Genomic DNA, 26,180 nt, shown 5'->3' on the forward strand with positions numbered 1-26,180 from the left:
TATTAAGAAAATGAATAATATATTCAGAGGGTGCGCTGATTTTTTCACTAGTTTAAACGAATGTCTTAAAACGTTCCATTATCTGCTACCTACTCCGGAGGATATTTTTGCGAAATAAAACGGTGGAAAGATATTTTCTAAACTTGATGGCCGTCCACTCGTGACCGAGGAAGACCATTGCTGACCTTCAGGAACATTGTGCGCTCTAGGACTAACTTATATTTTGCATTTTCAGCTCCGTTAGTGGCTAATGAGCCCTGCTCTTGACAAGCATACACGACTGCAAAATTATAAAAATGAAGGAAACACTGAAGACTAAAGAAAATAAAAATATGGGCAACACTAATGCGAACAGTTTCTCACTGTGCGACAATGTGTTGATGTATGCACAAAGAGTCGTAGTATCAGTCGCACTACAAAGCGTTTATTAAAGAAATTATATATTGGTCACCCTGGAATTTCGAGAATGCAATCATTAATGAGAAGTTACGTATATTGACCTACAATGGACCATGACATTGAAGAGTCGATGAAAATCCTGCATAGGTTGCGCCCTTGCAGCCAAGTCACCACAGGTAAATTCCAACCTAAAACCGAATGTCCATGGACCAAGCCATTTTATTCCATGGACCAGGCCTCATATATAGTGTGCAGCATCAGTAAATGGCACGTATTACCTGATTGTAGCAGATAGTTATAAATAAGTGGCCGGAAATATGTAGATGTGGGAAACCAATCTCTACGGTAACAATAGAATTTCTTCATAAACTCTTTGCAAGATATGGTGTCCCGGACACTATAGTATCCGAGAACGCTACGCAGTTTACGGCATATGAGTTTTAAAATTTTTGCAAAACATACGCAGTTGAACACTTCTCTACTCCACCATATCACCCAAGATCAAACGGGCAAGCGGAACAGTTCATGAATGCATTTAGAAGAGCATTAAAGTAATCAAGAAACGAGCTAGTCGATGACGCAACGTTGACACAATTCTTGGGGGTTTACAGGATAACACCAAATCTAAACATTGTTCAGGCAAGTCACCTGCGGAACTAATGTTTTCACGAAAAATAAAGTCAATTTTTGACAAGCTGTTACCAGTAAGAACAAATAGGGAAAACATTAAAGACACAACAAAGTATTTTAATATCGCTGACAAAGTGTTTTTCAAAATATATAAAAATGAAAGAGAAGGTTGGGAAGAAGAAGTACTAACAAAAATAATAGTAAAAATGACGAACAGTTTCTCACTGTGCGACAATGTGTTGATGTATGCACAAAGAGTCGTAGTGCCAGCCGCACTACAAAGCGTTTATTAAAGAAATTTTATATTGGTCACCCTGGGATTCCGAGAATGAAATCACTAATGAGAAGTTACGTATATTGACTTACAATGGACCATGACATTGAAGAGTCGGTGAAATCCTGCAGAGGCGAAATTGGGAACACAAAGATATTTAAACCAGTTAAAAATAGATATACGGAAAAAAAGAAATGAGATACCCATGGAAGTACTCCTAGACACCTTTGATGTTCCAACGCCTCACGAAGTCGAACTTAGGCGTAGCAGTACTAGAGAGACGAAACAAACAGAACGGATGGAAATAGTGTCTAAACGAAAAAAATATTAAACTCCCTTAGGAAGTAAGTCTCAAAGGGGGAGATATTGCGGTGAGAGTCATTGACACCGCTGTGGGACTAGCAGAATGGACTAGCCGAACTTTTATAAAGAGTAGCATATTGGTTGAGACGAAGTCATAGGAGTTACTGAAAGATCGTAGAAGTCGTAGTAAGTTGTTGAGATCGTTGAGAGTTTGCATTTATTGGAGTATCGTGTTTAGTGGAGTATTTTGTAGTACGTCGTCTGAAGACAGTTATGTCTGTCCCCACTTCGTGAAATCTGTATATCCAACATATAGAAGGATATAAAAGTATGTATGTATGTATATGTGCAGATTTATATGTTTTGTTTTATGTATGTCTTCTCATACATATACTTGCATATCTAATCATGCTCATATATATTTAGATGATAAACTTCAGGAAAGCTTTAGAAAGAGATTCTTACAGTTCCAGTCATCGATCGGATTTGTAATCTTCGAATCAGCTTTCTCCTTTCTAGTTTTGAGAAGTCTAATTTCTCAAGATTGGTATTTAGACAGTGTGTCACATATCACAGGGCCCCAATAATTACAGGTATAAACCTGAACGTATAAACCTGAAATTTGCAATAACTCTGGATAGAGTAACTGCAAATTTCTTAATAGTTCAGCGTAGGTATTCCCTTTTTACTGATCTTCAGCTTTATGTTAATACCGGCTGGGAAGCTAATTTTCACAACTGTACACAGTTTCTCTTTCCTATCCCACATCATTATATCAGGTCTGTTGTGCTTACATTTTATTGAGGTTTTCACTGGGACATTCCAGCAGTGCTCTGTTTTATTATGAGTGACTATGGCTTTTACGATATTGTGGGCTATTATTTCTTTGTCCTCGGAGTTAGCCTTCCGACGGATTTCATTGTATAGTATCCTACCTACAATATCATATCTCATCGATAAATAATACCGTGATGATATTTTCGGACAATTGCTTATGGTGTGTGTGATATCTTCGGTATTAACTCCACAAAGTATGCATCGATTGTCACATTTTACTGCATTTCCTGCATCTCTATCCCTTTTATGCATCAGGTATTTGGTTGATATTTCCTTTTCCTGGATAGCAAACGCATGCCCTTCAAAGTGGGAGTTAGTAATCTGGTTATTGGTCTATGATAGAATTCGTTGAAGATCAATGTTACTACTAACTCGGAGTGTTCTACTAACACATCCATACACAGTCGTCCGCTCATATATGCTCATCCTTTCATCTGATGATACGTTGCGGTGGAATCGTGCGACTTCTTTGGGTTATCAGACAAATATTGTTGTTCAAGGAGCTGCCTTCCAAATCTTATGATGTTATCAGCCTCGTGTATGCAAACTTTGTGAAGGGATGCACTTCGAAGATGGTGGTTAAAAGATGTTGCTGAAGGCATATCATACGACATTCAAAGTCATTTTGGATTGATGTTAAGCCTCTGCCGCCTTGTTTACGTTTAAGGTAGAGGCGGTCTGTCACTGTTGATGTGGAAATTATGTGTGCAGGTTAGTAACTTCCACGTTTTCCCATCAATGGCTTGGATTTCATCAAACATCCAATCAAGCAGCCCAGACGTTGGTACGAGTACTGGCACTGCAAACACATTGTGGGCCACTGTTCTATTGAATACAGAATCCTGAGTATCAAATTTTCTTTATTTGGCTATAATACTCTTTAATGTCACGTGTTTTGTTACAGATGTTATTGTAAGATATGTTTTCATCCACCTCCAGATACCTGTAACATTCCTCATCAGATATAGGGGAAACAGTCAAATCATTGATGGAGATGTTGCAAGTTTGGTATACAGGCTTCCCTCTTTTCACAACCATATAACAACATTTATCCTGACCAAACACTAACACTGCATCCTTTGAGAATGTTATAGGTCAAGGCGCTTTTTCATCGTGTGTATATTCTTTGCATAAAGTTTCAAGTCATCCACAAAGAAATTTTAGTATTTGTTTCCTTGTGAAACAGTGAGATATCCGTCAGACTTCCTTAACATGAATGACAAGGGGGACATGTCTGTATGCATGTCTATCTATCTATCTATCTCTCTCCCCCTCTCCCCCCCTTTCTCTCTCTCTCTCCCCCTTTCTCTCTCTCTCTCTCCCTATATATATACATATATATATATATATATATATATATATATATATATATATATATATATATATATATATATATATATATATATATATTTATATACATATATAAATGTACATATGTATATATATGTGTGAGTAATACAGTTCTATATTTAAGAGATGAGGAATTATGTACATTATTTACATTTGACGGATATTTGTCCTCATCTTGTTTGTTGTTAACACAACGTTTCGGCTGATATACCCTCCAGCCTTCATCAGGTGTCTTGGGGAAATTTCGAACCTGGGTTCTCATTCCTAAGGTATTTTTCGATATTATTACTATGTTGTTTTATCTTCTTTCTTCAAATGTTTTTCCATTTCTCGCCGAGTGTTTTCCATACACCTAGGGCAGAGAAGCTCATTGTATGCATTCCCAGTTTACACACGCAAAGTCACAGGTAAAATATGTATTTAAAAAATAAATAAATAAATTCATGAATGGATGTTGTTTTCACAGCAATAATACTCTTCTCAGTACATGAGTTGTTCCAGTTAACACGATTTTTTGCACTTCCTGTAGGGATGGTAAGCCTGGTATCACTTTCAAATAGGTTTCAGTACCTTTTTTTTTATCATTCTTAGAGATCCTACAATCACTGGTACGGTAGTCGCCTTGAGGTGCCACATTTTTTCAATTTCTATTAGCAAGTTTTTATATTTACTGATCTTGTCAAATTCTTTCGCCGTTATATTATGATCGCAAGGAATACTCATGTCAATTAATAAACACATCTTTGTCTGATCTTTTATAATAATATCCGGTTTATTAGCCTTTATAATTTTGTCAGTATGTACGGGGAAGTCCCAGAGAATTGACACATTTTCTCCCTCAGTCACAGCTTCAGGATGTTGTTTATACCATTTGTCAGCGGTTTTGATTTTATAATGCCGACATATTGTCCAGTGCAAATACTGGCCGACGCTGTCATGTCTTGCTTTATATTCTACATGTGCTAAGACTCTACACCTTAAAATTAGGTGGTCTATAGTTTTAATTTCATCGTTACAGATTCGGCATTTTGGGTCAGCTCCATTTTTTATCACATTGGCTTGGTAGTTCCGGGTTAATAAGCTTTGGTCTTGAGCAGCTTATATGAAACCTTTAATCTATGCTTTTTGCCCTGAGCTTCGTAGCCATTGATGCGCGTGTTTTTGGTCGACATCAGCCTCGACCTCCCTGAACTCTGGGAAGGTAAAGACGATCCACGTCTGCCTTTGGATGGTGCATCTTATTACAAGTCAGTAGCTTGCGGATTTTTCTATAAATTTTCATTATTTCACTGGTATTCCAGTTAAGCACATTGAAGCTATAAAGAACAACTGGGACTGCTAAGGAATGTATGGCTAATACCTTATTATATGCATTCAGCTCAGACTTCAGAACTGCTCGAACTCTTCTATAACATTCCTTCCTAACCTTCTCTTCCATGCTTGCATGTTGGAAACCAGAGCCTTCATTTATTCCTAGGTGTTTATAGGTTTGTTCCTGCTCAAGTTCTTTTATTACTGTTTCGACATCTAATTCTATTGAACTTGACTTTACTAGTTTCCCTTTCTTAAAAATGGCTTTGGCACACTTTTCAAGGCCAAACTCCATCCCGATATCATCACTGAATCCTTTCACAGTATGTAGTAGTCCTTCAAGCTCTTCATTATCTTTGCCATATAGTTTTAAATCATCCATATAAAATAGATGGCTTATTTCCCTGTTGTCAATTTTGTAGCCATATCCTGTTCTATTCAGTTCATTTGAGAGTGGTATTAGTGCTATGCAGAAAATTAGTGGTGAAAGTGAGTCACCTTGGAAAATGCCACAGTTTATGCTAATATTGTTTGAGCGCAATACTTCATTAGAATGATATAATTGCAGCTTCGTGTTCCATAGTGACATATTATACTTTTAAAAATATGAAATCACAGGAGAAATTTTGAAAATGTCCAGCGATTTCAGAATCCACGAATGTAGTATGCTGTCAAAGGCTTTTTTTATAATCAATCCATGAAGGGCTGAGATTTCTACGTTTGTTATGACAATTCTCAAGGATCATGTGATTAATTAAGAGCTGATCTTTGCATCCGTATGAGCCTCGTCTGCATCCTTTTTGTTCAGTGGGAAAGGGGTTATTCTCTTCCATAAACGTATGTGTTTTCTCCACTAGAATAGATGTCAAAATCTTATAGGTAGTAGACAAACATGTTATAAGCCGGTAGTTTTTTTAGGGTCTTTGGTTTTGTTATTTTAGGGGAGGAGGTAAGTAATACCATTTGCCATCCAGTGGGGAGTTTTTTCTGGGTCTTTCATAATACTATTAAATAGTATTACTAACATTTTGTGTGTGGACGAGAGTGATGAGAGCCAGAAATTTGGTACTCTATCAATACCAGGGGATTTCCACTTATGAGCCTTCGTTAGTGCCCTCCTTAGGTCGTCGATTGAGATGTCTTCCCATACCTGTTCTTGTAGATTATTGTATGCATCTTGGGTGCGTTTGATCCAGTTTGCATTTTCATTGTATGGTTTCTCATCATTCCAGACCCTTTCCAAAAGTTTTCAACTTCTTCCATTACGGGTAGATTTTCAATGGTTATTTTTTCTTTCCCTATTTCCCTGTAAAATGATTTAGCATTGGATTTGAACATTTTATTTTGCTTGTAGAATTTGATTCTTTTCTCAGATCTGCGTATCCTCTGAGCTTTTGCTTGAACGTTTTGTTTAAGTGTTTCATTCGCTGACATTAGTTCTCTTGTTGAGAGTCCATATTTCCTCACGATCTTCATGCCTGTTTTTGATCTTACACCATTTCTAGAGATTAGCTCAGTTAATATTGATATCTCCCTTCGCAATGATTCAATCTCAGTTTCAATTCTACTCCTTCAGTTTGATTTTCTTTTCGATTACCTTAGCAACAGAATAAATGATTCCATTTAACTTATTAAGATCGGGTTTTAGTTGTTGTATGATTTCTTGTGTAATGCAGTTGCCAATTTTTATTTGCACTTTATGTTGGTGTGCATTTGAGAGTTTATGGAGTGGTTCCCTATCATTCATAATTGTATGCCCTACAACTGCAAGCTCATTCAGAACTTCCTGCTTCATTTCAATGATAGATGTTCTGTGTTGTACAGCAAATATGTGGTTTTCAAATTCTGTTTCGACATCATTTTCCTGGCTGTTTTTCCTAGGGTCGTTATATTCTCTTTTTTTTCAGGCCCTTGAGTGGTTTCGGCAGATGGTCGCTTTTCAGTCAATGCTTGTGGTCCAACGTTCCTCTCCTCTGCTTCATTATTTCTTTCCTGACTTATATTTAGGTCATTCTCTACCACTTTTTTAATAGAGGTTAATTCTGCATCTGTGAGTCTGGTATTTCTGAAGATATCTCTTCTAGCATTTGCTAATCTGTTTTCATCCAGGTTTGGTCTGCTAGCTGAATTCCGGCTCCTCCAAATTCTGTAGGAGTTTGCGGTGTGTTTCTCTTGGGATGGCCTACTTAATACAAAGTAATAAGTGTATATTACTTCTTTATATTCTTCCCGGTTCCATTTAGTTCTTTTACATTTTTGATTTTGTGGACCTTGTGGTGGTGAACTTTGGGGGCTTAATTTGGGACAAATCCCGTCTAAGTGACCTTCCAGGTTCGTATTCGGGGAAGATATTCTGCCATTTGAAAATGTTTTGCCATCAGGCGCGCTTCCAGAATAGCCATTGGACAAGCGATTCGGTGTATGTTTGAAATTTTCTTTTCGTTTTAAGTAAAGTTAAATTATTATTAAATTTTCATTAAAAATAAATATATTTATTTTATTTTTTAATGTATTTTTTTACCACTTATCTTCATACAGGGGCCGCATTTATCATCATCAGCAGCATCAGAAATATCACTATCAGCAGCAGCAGCAACGGCGGTGGAATAGTAGTAGTAGTGGCAGCAGCAACAGCAGCAGTACCAGTAGCAGCAGCAGCAGTAGTAGCAATAGTAGCATTAGCAGCAGCAGCAGTAGTAATAGTAGCAGTAGTAGCAGTAGCAATAGTGGCAGCAGCAGCGGTGGTAGCAGCAGTAGTAACAGCAACAGCACCAGCAGTAGTAGTAATAACAGTAGTAACAACAGCAGTAGTAGGAGTAGTAGTAGTAAATGCGGCTCATGTAATTTTTATTATTATTATTATTATTATTATTATTATTATTATTTTATGTTTGACTTTTGCTTTGCATTTGTACAAGTTGGATCCAAGTCTCACCCAGAGACCTCAAGAGACAACAAGTTAGAAGTTCATGTAGGTGTTATACCTGGGGTACCATATATTTCGATTTGTACATAGTGTTGTTCTAGAGAATGTTTAAGAAACCATAAGAAAATTATGTTTGTTTTAAAATTTGAGATCACATAGACAGTATTTTACGTAGGATATGGGCAGTTCCCATGAGCACTATCTTTTGAACTTCAACCATTTTGGGGTTTCCTGGTATCTGAGCTAGGTAGTAATCAGCCCGTTTCGCTGTCATTCCCAGGGCACCTATGACAATAGGTATTGTTTTTGTCTTCAGATTCCACATTTTCCTAATTTCTATTTCAAGATCTTTATATTTGCTCAGTTTTTGGTAGGTCTTGACAGATACGTTTATATCGATTGGGAGAGTCATATCAATGAGGAGGCATGATTTTTGTCTGAAGTCTTTCAGTATGATGTCTGGCCTATTTGCATCTATCTTTCTGTCTGTTTGGATGGTGAAGTTCCAGAGGAGTGCGATGTGATCATTTTCAAGTACTGGGGGTGGTTTGTGTTCCCACCAGTTTTTATCATGGGACAAGTCCAGGTTTTTGCAAATTACCCAGTGAATATATTGTGCAGCTCTATCATGCCTGTTGAGATACTCTGTAGGCGCAAGCAGACTGCACATGGAGACAACATGATCGATGGTCTCATTTTGTTGTTGGCATATACGACATAATGGAGAGCTGCCGTTCTTTAATATGTTGGCCTGGTAGTTCTTTGCAGGTAGGCATTGATCTTGGGCTGCTATGATAAATCCCTCTGTTTCTGATTTCAAGCCAGAGGCCTTTAGCCATTGATGGGTTAGGGCTTTGTCAATATCTGCATTATTCGCTCTCTTTGGGTATTTGCCATTGAGAGGTTTTCCATGCCGTTTATCAGTCTTATTATTATTATTGTTCAGTAGTTTTATTTTTATAACGTGCTTTCACTTCACTACCGAGCGCAGCTCTGTGCGCCTTGGGTATGTGCTGTGGTTTGCTGTGGTGCTCTTATGTTTACTGTATTGAAAGTGTTTTGCGTAGAATGTGTGCAGTACCCAGTAGTGCAATTTTCTGTATGTTATATATATTTGTAAATCCTGGTATTTTTGTTATGTATTTGTCTGAATATTTTTTTATTATACCTAAGGCACCTACTATGATAGGAATTGTTTCTGTTTTTAGATTCCACATTCGAGTTATCTCTATTTCCAGGTCTTTGTATTTTGAAAGTTTTTCCATTTCTTTTAGAGAAACGTTGTCATCTGCTGGTATTGATACATCAATTAGAAAGCATTTTTTTCTTCATGATCTTTGACAACTATATCTGGTCTATTTACCTTAATTTCTCTATCTGTGTGTATTGGCATATCCCAGAGTATGGTTGCTTTCTCGTTTTCTGTGACCTTTTCTGGCGTGTGTTTATACCATCTTTTTTCTGTTGTTATTCCATAGTGTTGGCATAGCTTCCAGTGTATATAGGTCCCAGCTCTGTCGTGTCTGTGAATATATTCCTTCTTAGCCAGGACTGGGCAGCCAGAGATAATATGATTTATTGTTTCTTGTCGATCTCCACATATTCTACAGTTACTTTTTATATTTCTTTTCATTATGTGTTTTTGGTAATTTCTGGTGGGGAGGCTTTGGTCTTGTGCAGCAATTAAAAATCCTTCAGTCTCTGCTTTGAGTCCTGAGCTTCTCAGCCATTGCTGGGATTTTTCTCTGTCTATTTCTTTCGCATTTAGTTTAGCCCAGTATTTACCATGTAGGGGCTTTTCTTGCCATCGTTTTATCATGGTCTGTTGCTGTTCTAGTTTTAGTTTGGATTTCATTTGTTTTATAGCTTTTGTTGTTTCTTCTTCTTCGTATTTGTTAGGTAGATTGATTTCTTGTTTGTATTTGTCAGCTTCCTTAAATACTGAAAACAGTTTTTTGTTTTGCTCGTGTTTTGTGGCTATTTGTATTAGTTTCCCTTGCTTCTGGAGTAGGTATTTTTGCAGTCCTATGGTGGTTATTTTATAATAGTTTTCTAGCTGTATAAGACCCCTGCTACCTTCTGTGCGTTGTATATATAGCCTTTCTATGTCAGATTTTGGGTGGTGCATCCTATATCCTGTCATTATTTTTCTTGTTTTCCTGTCTATTTTACATAGTTCGTTTAGTGTCCAGTTAAGGATGTTGTAGCTGTAGCTTATAACTGGGACAGCTAAAGTGTTGATACCCATTATCTTGTTTTTAGCATTGAGCTCTGTTTTTAGTATTGATCTAACTCGTCTATAGTACTCTTTCTTTATTTTTTCTTTCATTTGTGTATGTTGTATCCTATCTAATTCATTGACTCCTAAATACTTATATGGTTGGCTTTCGTCTAGTTCTCTTATTTCATTGGCTTTATCTAGTGTTATATTGCTACTTTTAACTAATTTTCCTCTTTTCAGGGTTGCTTTGGCACATTTTTCTAATCCGAATTTCATTTCTATTTCCTTGGTAAAGCCGTGTACTGTCTGTAGTAGTGTTTTGTAGCTCTTTGTCGTTTTTTGCATATAATTTTAGGTCATCCATATATAGAAGGTGGCTGACTGTTTTTCCATAGCATTTGTAACCGCATCCAGTTCTATTTAGCAATTCTGTTAAAGGTGTGAGTGCCAGGCAGAACAGGAGTGGAGAGAGCGTGTCTCCCTGGAATATTCCTCTTCTAATGGGGATGGCTTTCGTTTTCACAAGTCCCTCTTTTGTTTGGAGCTGTAGCACTGTCTGCCATTTGTTCATTGAGTGCTCTATGTATTTTATGATAATTGGTGCCACCTTGTTTATGGCTAGTGTTTCCAGAATCCACGTGTGGGTAACACTGTCGAAAGCCTTTTGGTAGTCCACCCAGACCATACTGAGGCCTTTCTTCTTTCTGCGGCTGTCTTCAGTTATGGCTTTATTGATCAATAATTGATCTTTACAGCCGTATGAGCCCTTGCAGCATCCCTTCTGCTCTTCTGGAAACAGGTTGTTATTTTCCAGGTGTTTACTCAATCTCTGCGATATTATTGCAGTAAAGGCTTTGTAGATCGTAGGGAGACAGGTTATAGGTCTATAGTTTTGTGGTTTCTCCGTTTCCGTGGATTTGGGGATTAAGATGGTTTTCCCTTTTGTAAGCCATTCAGGCATTGTCTCTGGATCTGCTATTATGTTGTTAAAGTTTTCTGCCAGCTTTTTATGCATTGCTGGCAGGTGTTTTAACCAGAAATTGGGGATCTTGTCGTGTCCAGGTGCCTTCCAGTTACTTAGTCTTTGCAGTGTCTGGGTGACCTCTTCAGTTGTTATAAGGGCCCAGAGTTGCTCAGGTGCTAAGTTCGTTGTTTTAATGGTCCTTTTTTGGGGTTGTTGCTTCACCGACCATATTTGTTTCCAGAATTTCTCTAGTTCTTCTGCTGTTGGTGCTGAAGTAATGTCTATTTTATTTTTACCCAGTTCTTGGTAGAGTTTTTTGGGGTTGGATTTGAACTGTTTGTTTTGTTCAAAGAAACGTTGGCGTTTCTCATACCGGCGGATCCTCTGTGCTTTGGCAAGGATGTCTTGCCTTAGTTTTTCTTTTGCCTCAGGTAAGTCTTTTTCTGTAATGCTGTATTTTTGTTTTCTTCTTGTTACTTAGTAGTGTTGATTGTTTACTAATTTCGTTGAGAATCGATAAATCTTTTCTCTTTTTTTAAATTTTGTTCTGGATGTTATTTATCCACAAGGTCTGTTTGGGTGGTAGAACCCCTGTTCGGATGGGTTTGAGTGAGTATCCTGCTTCTTTTGTGGCTGCAGTGGCTGCCGCATATATTATGTCATTTAGCTCAGTGATATTGCCTGTTGTTTCTGTGGTTGTTAGTTCCGTGACGGCCAGGTTTATGCTATTTATTATTGATGTTGTTTTATTGTCTATTTTGATTTTTGGGAGATATAATCTGTGGTCCATTCTAAGATCTGTGGTTTTCAGTTCTTCGGTTATTCTCATTTTCATAGTATCGTAATTATTAGGTTTCCCTTCGTTATTTCCAGGCTTTATATTTGTTTTGCCTTCCTTTTCATTCATATGTGTGTCTGTGGTGTTCTGGATTGGTGCTTTTTGTACACTATTATACATCTCTACGGTCTGGGTTTGTTGTTTTTTGTTTACTTCGTTTTTGCCGGAAATGTTACGTTTGTCCTCGTGTTTTGCTATCTCAGTGTTTATATTATTATTTGGCATTGCTGTGTGACTACTATCTAGATTTTCCTGATGTATTTTTTCTTTCAATTGTTCTATTTCTATTTCTGATATTTTTTTTGCTTTTAGAATATATCTTCTTATGTTAGCTAGTTTGTTAGGGTTCATTGTTTTATCGAGGTCTATATTTACATTATTTTTCTTCCATGTTTTATATGTATGTGTTGTTGCGTTTTCGTTTTTTGGGTAGAGTACTGCTGTGAAATAGGCGTGTAGGATCGAAATGTGTTCCTCACGTGTCCATTTATGCCGTTTTGGTTTTGTTTGCGGGACATGAGGAACAACGTCCGGCCCCTTATTTTGACGGTCATCGTTTTCGTTACTTCTGTTGTCAGATTGTTTTGCACGTATCTTCGTACTTTTTTCGTAACAAGCTTACAGTACGTACTTCTCGGTTGTTTGTTATTCTTGGGTGAAATAATACCGGTGTTATTTAATATGTTTGTAATTTTTTTGTACATGGTGTTTTGGGGTTCGAAGATGGTCTGATTTTGATGTAACACGTGTGTTTACGATCGCTGTGCGGGTAGTGGAGGTATCAAGTTAAAATACATCATTATATTTGGAAAAATAGAGATAAATTTCAATGAGTATTACTTACTCGGATATAGTCCAACCCTTTGTCAGCTATTTTTTGTACATGGTGTTTGGGTTTGGAGATGATCTGAATTTTGATGTAACACGTGTGTTTACGATCGCTGTTCGGGTAGTGGAGGTATCAAGTTAAAATACATCATTATATTTGGAAAAATAGGAATAAATTTCAATGAGTATTACTTACTCGGGTATAGTCCAACCTTTTGTCAGCTATTTTTTGGCTTCATGCGATGTCTTTATTTCCGATGTTTTTGGATAAGTTTCGGAGCAGTGATTTATCGTACTCACATGTTAAACTTCCCCGGTGTTGTTTCTGTTAAACTTCCCCGGTGTTGTTTTGTTAAACTTCCCCGGTGTTGTTTTCACTTCCCCGGTGTTGTTTTAACTTCCCCGGTGTTGTTTTAACTTCCCCGGTGTTGTTTTAACTTCCCCGGTGTTGTTTTCACTTTCACTTATTATTATTATTATTATTATTATTATTATTATTATTATTATTATTATTATTATTATTATTATTATTATTATTCAGGTCACGGCATATGGCGTAGTGGTTAAGAGCGCGGGCTACTAACCCCAAGATTCCAAGTTCGATTCCAGGCAATGACCTGAATTTAAAAAAATAATAGTAATAATAATAATAATAATAATAATAATAATAATAATAACAACATCGAAAAATACCTAAGGAATGAGAACCCAGGTTCGAAATTTCCCCAAGACACCTGATGAAGGCCGGAGGGTATATCAGCCGAAACGTAATGTTAACAACAAGCAAGATGAGGACAAATATCCGTCAAATGTAAATAATGTATATGTATGAATGTATATATGTATATATATATATAAATATATGTATATATACACACATATACATATATGTGTGTATGTGTGTGTAAGTATGCACCCATATATGTATATATGGGTGCATAATGAGAAATGGAGTGGGAGTGAATGAGGAAAACACAAGTTTAAGAAATAGAGTAATTGAGTAGCAAGTAGAGAGATTTTCATAGGTGACAGCGGCAGGTATTTTGGTGAAAATAAAAGCAGAATATTTGTCGTAAAATTTGCGAGGAATTATTTTCAAACGAAAATGAATTGAAAGCAAAATCTATGTAATGATGGAAGTTCATATACACATGCCTCCCTCCACCACACACAAACACACGCAAACACACACACTCACACACACACACACACACACACACACACACACACACACACACACACACACACACACAAATGCCCACAGCGATATAATTTGTGATGGTGTCAAAGGACAGAGTGAATGAGAGTAATAAGTGTTTAATAGTAAATAAAATTAAAGAAACCCTGTTTAAAAGAACTATCATTTGAAGATGATGTTCAACCAATGTTAAAACGTGCTGCCAGTCGTTTGAGGAAGAATAGCTTCAAACAGATGTAAGAAAATAGTTAAATCTTGCATGCATACTATAGTAACCGTGGTGTCAACAATATCGATGGGTGTTTTATTAAACTGTGATTATTACAAGATTTTGGCTTGAATGTATGAATATTTGGTCTTTCAAATTAGAAGTATTGTTGAAAAATGTTCATGATGAAAATTACTGATAAGAGTATCAGGATTTAAATAAAAATACCAAAATAATAAAATCATATTTATCATTCCACTCCCAATTTTTTTACAGGCCTCATTGTTGTAGTCAATGTTTCACTCGTCATTTGCCAATTAATGCTCTATCTAATTTTACAATTTTGTACATGCATACGTATTCAAAATTACCAAATATATGCATATTTACTCTTGGGTACATAATCTTACAAACAGGTTACATACACATTCTAGAGGTTTTTCACAGGACAGCAGGTTTAATTTATGCAAAAGCTGCAAATTTACAGCTTATTCGATACATTCCGCACGAAAGCTAGTGATATACATAAGTTTTATTGTTCATATTCACTACAAAAGTTCCTGAAGAACAAAATTTCATGTATAACCTTGGTCTCCTGAATTTTCAGTCTGTAATTTCAAACTGCTTCTGTTGTTTGTTCTGCTCGAATGAGGAAAAACATATGTACTGTGTAATAAGTAAATAGACTAACGTTGAATTCATGATACCTCTTAGTAATCTGAATATAAATATAATAGTGGAATACAGTAGAACATATGAAGTGCAGTAAATAACAGTGAAATAAGTGTATATACAAATAAATATAATGAATTAAATACAGATTGATAACATATAGTGTATTATAAATAATAATAATAATAATAATAATAATAATAATCAATTGTTTGACCTTAACCAGCTGAGCATGTCCCTCGGTGGCTGACGATATGTGCATCTCTGATCATGGGCAGAAGTAGTGGGGGAGCATCATAGCCATATGTTGAGAGGAATTCTTTGGGGTTTGAATAATTCACCTTTGGAAACATGGGTGTTTTGCTCAACATCCTTAACCAAACCTTATTCAGGGACCTTTTGAGCAGAATGGGTTATTCGACCTGAAGAAAATTCTAACTGGGCCCCACCTGCGGGGTCATGCGCTGTTTATATTGATATGAGATCGCCATGTCACACACATATGGTTGTGATGCATGTGCCTGGTGTACCCTTATCAGACGGGTAGTCATGATGGGTATACTGGGCTTCGTATATTTTACCCCAGTGTCACTTTGATGGCATGCACTGCTCTCTCACTCAATAATAATAATAATAATAATAATAATAATAATAATAATAATCCTAACTCGATCGGCATATAACAACAAACCAGGCGACACACAAAAAGGAGAAAGTTAACTTGATCATCAGAATTTATAAACATGAAAACATTCGTTGAGCATTATGAGTCAAAGAAGACAGCAGAATGAACTTTCGAATACAAAAAGTAGACAGAGCGACGCCTGCCAGTAATTAGAGAACACCTTCAAAAGCTTGAAATATATTTATATATATCTTATTTAGTTGATATATAAACAGGGCAAATTTAGTTTTTCCTCTGTAGATTGAAAAGAAAAATGATGAACAGCCTCAATCAATTTTAGTACCTTATTGGTTTCTTATCAAAAATATCTACATCAATTTGACCAATCGCAGAGAAGCAAGCAGCCAAGCCGCTTATATATTCAACAAATCCAGTAGCTACAGAAAACTGGACTTACTAATTTGCATACCGTACGTGTCTAACATTTCATTTCATATCAAAGGCAAGCCCATATACACCTTACGTCTATATATATATATATATATATATATATATATAAGCAATGTTAATTCTCTAAATGAAGTATTAACAGTAACTGCACGATAAAGTGTAGTATATTGCCACTTAAGTGTGGCTGACCCCTAGGGGTGGATGTTACTGTTGCTTTTAGCCCCAGGAGGACATCTCCTCCAGCTGACTTATCGACACACGACTGTGTCCTGTTTGCCAAGGGTAGTTATCCCTCTCACCAACATCTGCAGCACGAACGGATCCGGATTTCAGGGTTATTTCCCTTCGTCGGCGTCCGATAGCCGCTGACCTTGGTGAGAGAGACAAAAACCTGGCAATCTTATATCTTCTTTTCAAGTGAAATTCTTCACTGATATCGAAAAGGTGAAAACAAGCAATGTTAATTCTCTAAATGAAGTATTAACATATATATATATATGGTGTGTCAAATAAAGCGTTAATCAGACCATGTTCAATGGACACAAATGTTTCTCTTGGGGCCTGCTGGTGCCTTGCAAGCCTTTTGGCAAGTGAAACAAGTTGACGATCCAGTTTTCTTGAGTGTTTGTGGATCATTTACTAGGTATTTTCTTGAATGGACAGCTAGGCCTGCTTTGCTTCGTACAAAGACAGGTAATTTTTTTTACCATTTAGAGGAGCAGCGTTTTGCCAGCGTGTCGTTATGCTTGCACGAAGTTGGTCCCGATGTTGGAGTCAACTTTTTGAACTGAGGAGAAGCAGGACAGGCGTAATCTTCCGCGTTCTGATGCTTTGTTTTCCCACGAAGTAAAGGGAATGCTGCATCGCTTCAGATTGTCTTCTAGTTTGTCTTTGAAGCGCAAAAGTGGCCTTCCAAATAGACTTTCCTTTTGGGAATTAGCCAAAGAGAAGTTGCTTCGGAATTCTGATATCACTCATACTTGAGAGATGACCTGACCATCTATTTTGATGAGGATGGCTTCAATACCTGATATGTTGCATTTTGTTAATACCTCACTGTTATGAATATCCTCACTCAGTATTACGTTGGAGATAGGACGCAAGCATCGCATATGAAAAGTGTCAAGCTGGTAGATGTGCTTTCGGTATAAAATCCAGGATCCAGTATCATAAAGCAATGTTGTCAGGACTACCGACTTATAAACATTAACTTTCACCGTCAGCGATACTACATAGCTTGCCGAAAGCGGAGTTAACCTTCCCGATTCTGGACTCGAATTCTTTATTCATCTTCGCAGCATTGGAGACAACGGAACCAAGATAAGTGAAGGAGGAAATGACTTTTAGTGCTTTCCCATCAATATATACAATAAGGCAAGAACAGGAAGATAGTCAGGAAAGGGATAAGGTCAGTTTTCTTGATGCTGATGGTCAGACCAAAAGCCTTCGATGCACGCGAAACGTTGTTTAGAATCTACTGCGTGTCCTCAAGAGTGTGAGCTACAAGTGCACAATCGTCTCTGAAGAGCAAATCTTGAACTGTTTGCACCAAAGTCTAAGTTTTTCTTTTGAAGCACTGTTGGTTGAACAACTTACCACCAGTTCTGTAGTCAAACTTTATTCATTTAACACCCTCGAACGTTGTTTCCAACATGATGGAGAAATACAAAGCAAATAAGAGCGGTGCAAGAACACAGCCTTGTTTTTTTCCCATTTGAGATGTGAATGAATCAGACACTTCCTCGCTAGATCTGACAGAAGCCATCATCCCTTAATTGGAAAGAAATTATGACATTGAGCATCTTTTCTGGAACACCTAACTTTCAAAGGATACCCCATGTATATATATATATATATATATATATATATATATATATATAGTTAATTCAAATAAACAAGTAGTTAAAAAACAAAGAAAAGGGGAAAAAACGAACGTGAGGGCGTGCACAAGAAATATTTTAATTAGACGCTCGGTGAAGGGAAAGAGTTAACATTTCGAGCATAGCTTTTTGCTGCAAACAGTAAAGTTCAAAGAGAAAGGAAGGAAAATAAAGAAAAATCACCAACAGTCCATGTGCGGTTACATTTATATATATATATATATATATATATATATATATATATATATATGTGTGTGTGTGTGTGTGTGTGTGTGTGTGTGTGTGTGTGTGTGTGTGTGTGTACATATATTATAATAAAGGGCAAAAATCATCAATGATTTTACCAGGGGCTCAGCGCAGAAATAAAAACCTCTAGGTAAACTTTACAAATATTTTAATAATTGTATACATACCGTAAATCCTCGAGTATAATCCGCATTTTTTCCCCAAAATTTAAACGTCAAAATCCCTAGTGCGCACTATATACGAGGTTAAAAATGAAAACTATTTTCTAAGCAATGCCCGAGTTTCTATTTGCTGTCCAGCAATGTTTATTCAGACGCATTTTGTGATGTCGGGCGCAAAATACCTTAAGCTATATTTATTTTTCACTGACGTTATTACTGTTATTTCTTTATTTTTTGCAAACAAAGTGCACAAAAAAGCTACACGTTTGCATTATGCTATATATACAATAATAATAAAGGATGTTACCGTATATATGTTTACAAACCAAGGACCTTATATAGATCTCCTTGACTCAAGTTAGAGAAGGGGTGTGTATTATACACAAGGTTTAGGTTTTTCAGAGGTACAACCCCCTAAAAATCCCCTGCGTATTATACTTAAGGGCGGACTATACTCAAGGATTTACGGCAATTATTAATATATATATATATATATATATATATATATATATATATATATATATATATATATATAAGTAAAATAGCTAGTTGGAAAATCTCAAGAGATCAGAGTAGTAACTATACTAACAAGTAAAGTTAATCGCCACATCAAAGTAGCTGTTCTATGTCACTATTTGTTTAACTCCAGGCAGATCTTCCACCAGCTGGTTATCGGTGCGGCGCTGCACCCTGTATATACAATATATATTGCTAGCAGGGGGAGCGGAACGCCTACCATCCTCTAGCAGACAACAAGCGACTGACTCAGTTTCGAGCTGGTTGACTTATCTTCAGTCACGAGTACCTGTATATCTTATACATAAGTGGCAATTTATGTCTGTCTGTTACCATTTTGCTGCCTACACTAGAGAACCAATATTTACGAAACTTTACATACATGTTGAACCAACAACCAGTTGAATTATAGGTTAACTGCATTTCAGCAAAAATGGGCCCACTAGGGCGGAGGCGCTTTCCCAGTATTACCGGTCAACTCATTTATTTTACTCGGTTAAATTAATTGATAAAATCAGAAGGGTGCAAGAGTGTTAGTGTGAGATGAAATGTGGTGGCATAGTGAGTGTAGCTGATATCAGGGAAGTGGAGAACAAAATTGTGCAAGCGACAAAAATATAGAATGGCAGTGGGATGAAAAGGTTAATACAGCTGTCATCACACACACACACACACACACACATACACGCGCGCGCGCACTGACATGCACATGCACATAAGTAACATTCAAAACGCTGATAAAGGGAAAGAAAGGTGGGTGTGAGAAATACATAGCTTTAAGGAGAGAAGGCTAGGAAACTTTTCTACTGTCCCTCGCAAAGAAACACTCACAGGAGTGGCTGTGTGGTAAGTAGCTTGCTTACCAAACACATGGTTCTAGGTTCAGTCCCACTGCGTTGCGTCTTGGGCAAGCGTCTTCTACTATAGCTTCGGGCCGACAAAAGCCTTGTGAGTAGATTTGGTAGACGGAAACTGAAAGAAGCCCATCGTATATATATGTATATATATATTCATTTAAAATGCAGAGATGCCTATAATAGGACATCTACTCGCTAGAAATAGCAGCAAAAGACTACATACCACAAAAGTTAGGGATAATTTCGAAAGGAAATGAAAACTTTCTGCTGACGATAGTCCGACCTTGTAAGATATAATCTTTATCTTACTAAAATTGACTTGAAACCATGGTACAGAATATAGATTGGTAAAAGTTTTTATTTTTCATTTCCTTTCGAAATTATCCCTAACTTTTGTGGTATGTAGTCTTTTGCTGCTATTTCTAGCGAGTAGATGTCCTATTATAGGCATCTCTGCATTTTAAATGAATAATACATAGTCTATTGACTGTTTTTTTACTCTCGCTAGACCACTGGTGGTAAATAAAATTTCTAAAATTTTTTTTGCTACCCTATAATTTATTAATATGTATATATATATATAGATAAAAAGTTACTTGGAGACAGGTGCGTGGCGTTCGATCATATAACATAAATAATATATAAATATATTCATATATCCATACATATATGTACATACCTACATCTATATGTATACATACATGCATATATGGGTACAGGACATCACAAAAAAACGTTAAACACAATGAGAAACGAAAGCATAAAGACGAAGACAGAAAACGAACTTTTTTTCGAACAACGAAAAAAAACCCCAGAGAAACGAGACATGCAACATAAAAGAATATTTCCCTTCTTCAGTTGTCCCTTTTCCATCTACTCCGCGTTCCGAAGGCAGGGACAATACACGACTTCGTTGGAACAGTCCTTCCCGCAAAGAAAATTAAATAAAATTTGGAATTTTTTGCTGAGGGTGAAAGTGTAAACAAGAACAGGACAGTGAGAACAAGACAGTAAAAGACAGTATAAACAAGACAGAACAGTGAAAACAAACGGTAAGGGCTGTTAGGCCAAGACGATAGAAAAATTATTATTTTGAACGCTAGTTAGATATAAATGAGAGACAAAAAAAATCACGTCTTCTCTAGAGGAAGGCAGGAAATAGAAAGGAAGAATCCCTTTCGTCATGTGTCAGTGACAAGAGGGTCAAGGAGGAGGAGTGAGAGAGAGGGAACGGTGAAATATATGTACATACCTACATACCTAGGCCAAGACGATAGAAAAATTATTATTTTGAACGCTAGACCAATATATGCATGTACGTATACATTTAGATGTAAGTATGCACATATATGTATGGATATATGCATATATTTATATATTATTTATGTTATATATATATATATATATATATATATATGTGTGTGTGTGTGTGTGTGTGTTTGTACCCCCGCCATCGTTTGACAACCGATGCTGGTGTGCTTAGGTCCCCGTAACTTAGCGGTTCGGCAAAAGAGGTCGATAGAATAAGTACTAGGCTTACAAAGAATAAGTTCTGGGTTGATTTGTTAAACTAAAAGGCGGTGCCCCAGCATGGCTGCAGTCAACCGACTGAAACAAATAAAAGAACAGTAAAAGAATAACAGAACAGACACACTCGTGATTACCTGTATGTACGTTTGTAAATGTGTGTGTGTGTGTGTGTGTGACGTCTTATAACTGTTTGTCTCTCTCTAAATTTGTAGCGTCTTCCTTCTTGCTGTCACATATTGTGAAATTTTAAAATTAAGCCAAACTTTTCAGATTTGGTATATTGAAATAATTTTCCACGTTAAATCCGATTTTATTTATTTATTCTTGAAAAAGTGCAAAAACACGTAACTGAGGTTTAAATTTTAATCAGTTCTACTTAATCAGAAAACAGGATTTGGAAGGTAGCATTTTCTGCATGATAGATGTCTATCATAAAATGAAAGCAAAATCATCACGAGGAGGAATTTGTACCAAACAGAAGAAAGCAAAGAATTTACGACGACCAAAGTTGTAAGAACTTCTGAAGTTTCAATAAGTTTTAAAGAATAAAGTCATGTGAAACGGAAAAAAAAAAAGAGAAAAGAATCCCCAATAAAGTTTTTTTTGCGAAAAATTGCATAAATCTATCCGGATCAAAAGGCCTGTCTGTCGGAGAAGGCATGGTCTGACATGGAATAAACAAACATTTATATAAGACATTCTATTGTAAAAACAGCTGCCCGGCAGCGACGGGCGATTCTGCTAGTATATGTATATAGGCGCAGGAGTGGCAGCACGGTAAGAAGCTTGCTTCCCAACCACATAGTTTCGGGTTCAGTTCCGCAGCGTGGGCCTTTGGCAAGTGTCATCTACTATAACCTCAGGTCGACCAAAGCCTTGTGAATGGATTTGGTAGATGGAAACTGAAAGAAGCCTGTCGTATATATATGTATATATATATATGTGTATTTTTGTGTCTGTGTTTCTCCTCTCCACTCCCACTTTGCTTGAAAACCGATGCTGGTGTGTTTACATCTCCATAATTTAGCGGTTCGGCAGAAAAGTCGGATAGAATAAGTACCAGGCGTACAAAGAATAAGTCCAAGGGTCGATTCCTTCGAATAAAAGGTGGTGCACCAGCATGGCCCCAGTTAAATGACTGAAACAAGTAAAAGAATAAAGGAATAAAAGAATATAAATATATATATATATACACACACACACAAACATTTACAGGGTGTAATGCGTAAATTGCCGCCATTTTATATGTTTAATTTCGCGCATGCACATTGTTTGTTTTTGATTTTGCAGATAACACAGGATAGTAGGGTCAGTTGAGCACTGTCTGTGAGAAAAAACAGCATTGTGACGCAATTCACTCTGCCAGAAATTTTGAAACGACATGCTGTACTGATTGGCATTCGCACCGGAAGCTCCAGTGCAATCTGAGGACATGTACCGAGAGTAATAAAAATTAAACATCCAGTCAACATCATGGTGTTTGCCGTGATCACTAGTGATGGCGACGTTATGCCTCCATTCGTCTTCCATTGCGACTTGAAATTCAACACGTAGGCCTACATCAAGTGCCTGGAGGAGGTAGTGCTGCCCTGGGCCAAGAGAGTGGATGCTGGAAGACCCTACGTCTGGCTACAGGACTCTGCACCATGCCACACAAGCAGGAGAACTCAGTCATGGTTGTCGGACAATTTCTGCGGCCATATTACCCCTAACATCTGGCCACCTAACTCCTCAGACTGCAACACCCTTGATTATTATGTGAGGTGCAGTTTGGTGAGAGACTTGTAACACCAAAGATGAACTAAAGGCAAAGTTTATGGCAGCATTCACCAGCTTAGACAAGGAGACAGTCCAAAAGAGTTGCAGGAGATTCCGAAGTCGTCTGGAAGCCGTGATTGAAACCAATGGCAATTTTATTGAATAAATTTACTCTTTAGTATTTCAAGTTTCTTTTTTATATAATTTTGGCAAATTCCTTGCTCCTACAGACCAATTAACTCAATTTGAGAAATTAAATTTAATTAATTTAAATTTTCTCATCGAATGTCGTTAATTTCGATTCGTCATCGTAAACATATCTGTTAAAATGAGATGTCAGTGTCATTTTCATTTTTGCGTAATTTAGGCAGTTTGTCCACCTGTATATACACACACATATAATGATATGATGGTAGTCAACTCGTGACCATGTGAAACAACTTCCTAAACTCAGTAAGTTCATGTCGACGTTCAGAGACTTTAAGAAGTTTCTGAGCACGAATTTTAAACTGATGTACACGACTGAATCCACTTTCAGCGCTATCATCTTTAAAACCAGTGGCACAACAAAAGTATCATTTTTTTAATACGAGCTAACCCTCTCTAGAAAGAAATTCTAACGAGAACTGGGGTTCCTTTACTACCAGTGGTTCACGTGCTTGTTTACTCATAGCTGGAACCCTAACAGTGTTAGAGTAGGCCCGGGTAAAATACTAGCAAAGAAGTGGTTACACACTCCTCAAAACACTGGAACTCCCGTACCAGGCCCCATTACCTGATGCAGCTTAAAGTCATACTCATATACATACATACATACATACATACACACACAGACACGCACACATATTTAACACACTCACTGGTTCGATTTCCAATCATTTACTTATTTATTGTTTCAAAAATATTCGTTGCGTCTTGCAACCTTTTCAATTGTACTATTGAAAAGGTTGCAAGACGCAACGAAAATTTTAGAACGACTCTCCCCAGACACAATAAAATATGCTTTAACACACGAATTCACAGACAGAATCTTGCAAACCAAATGCAAAAACGATATATATATATATATATATATATATATATATATATATATATATATATATATATATATATATATATATATATACACACACACACAAACTTAAATCAAGGATATAAAATCCCCTTACAGGGATGTCAGCATCCAAATTCGTCGGGTATATCCAGTGTCGAAGAAAAACCAAAGATGTTAGTCTCGCATTCTCAAAAACGCCAAGAGTAAATGATGTTTTAAATTATACATTCTACCAGTATACGAAATTTGAAAGTGTTTATTTACAAAAGATTATTTTTTCTATGTGCCGGCCAAAAGGAAAAGATTCTCGAATTGTTTTTAGCTCTTATTTCCCATATTCGCATTTGCTTCTCGTATTTACAGGTCTTATTTTTCAGTTTTAGTTTTATGCCTATTTTTTATTTTGCGTGATTTTATACTTGATTTTTTTTTTTTTCTACTTTTGTATGTATTTTTTATTACGTTTTTTATCTACATATTTTTGTGGTTTCTTCCTGCCCATGTGATGAAACAGTTTTTATCCTCTATAATTATTTCTGCTTTATTGCCACATGATTCTTTGCTATATAATAGTTGTACTTTAAAATCAGTTTAATATTTCCGTATTTTTCACCTTATGAATATGGTTTGCAAAAGATTATTGAAACGTGTATAAGGAAATTTTCGAAAAATAAATAACTTATCTCTTGTGTGTATACGTAGAGCGCTAAGCAACACATTTTGGTTGATTAATTCAACTAAATATTTAAGGTAGTGCGCAGCATGACCGCAACACAATGACTGAAACAAGTAAACGATAAAAGATAGACGCATACACACACATACACGTATTTATATGTATATATACATTTGTGTGTATGCGCACGCGCATGCGCTGTGTAAATTAAAGTTTCTAACTTATTCCTGGAGTCATTTCAAGGAGACATATGAGGTGACGCCAAAATGTATCTGTAGTTTCGTCAAAACTTTGTTCAACTTAGCCGCACTGCCTTCAGGGATTGCATGCTAAAAGGCGGTACTCCTGAAATTACGTAACCAAGGTTTGACCTTAACTCCTCCCGATTTCTTTCTTGTGTTACAGAGTAAGCATGGCCGCTCCGCTTGCGGTGTGCATCAAGGAAGGACACAGATTAGTGACCTGAATTCTCAAGTATGAAGACGTGTCAGGGGCTTAAGTTCATTGCAGGCCTTCAGTACAGTGCTAGCTGAACTCAAGCGCGTTGAAGTGTCTATGAGTGGAAAAGAAATGAAAGACTCAAGTTTTCACAGAAAAAGTATTTTTGTTTTTTTAGTGATGTGTTTATTTGTTGATGCAAGCTTATTATTAGTATTACAATATATTTGGTTCCTGTTTATATATGAAGAACCCAATGAGAGAAGTTCTCAATATTTCCTGAAAGGAGTGAATGAATTGGTATGTTATCTTTCACAAAACCTGGAGGATACTTCAGCTCGTTTAATAACAGGATAATAGGTTTCAGATTGCTAGACATGCAGTTGTTGATTCTAACATCCTAGATATAATGGAATTTTATTGAAATAACACTCCCAAACATTATCGAGTTTATTACAAAGGATGTTCATGAAATTATAAACAAATTAAATACGTCACTTCAATTATTTACTATTATGTCGCCTAATCTGGGACATTCAGTTTTCTTTAACACTCAGCGTCATTTTGGGGAGCTTTTCCGTGACACTACCCCGCAGCAAGGTGACGTATAAAGAAAACACACACTCTCTATGTGCGACCGATAATGTTTGCATCATTAGACCTGCCTTTAAATTGAAATTTCATACACACAATCACACACACACACGCACACACACACACGCTCTCTCTCTCTCACACACACACACACACACACACACACACACACACACACACACACACACACACACACACACACACACACTAGTTAGCTCTGGCAGAGATAAAACTGGTCCATAAATACAGAACCACCTACATGGTAAAAACTACCGGCAGATTGCATGCCAATGCTTTATGTATAATATATTTACATGTTTAAACCTCTTCCCAATAGAACAAGCAGCTGGGAAGATGAGAGTCTGGTAATGTGCCGAGAAATTGTTAATAAACAAAACTGGGATGTCAGAGCGCATAGAAACAATTTAGTTTCAAT

Source organism: Octopus bimaculoides, chromosome 4 (assembly GCF_046866305.1).
Source record: "Octopus bimaculoides isolate indiv1 chromosome 4, ASM4686630v1, whole genome shotgun sequence".
NCBI lineage: Eukaryota > Metazoa > Mollusca > Cephalopoda > Octopoda > Octopodidae > Octopus > Octopus bimaculoides.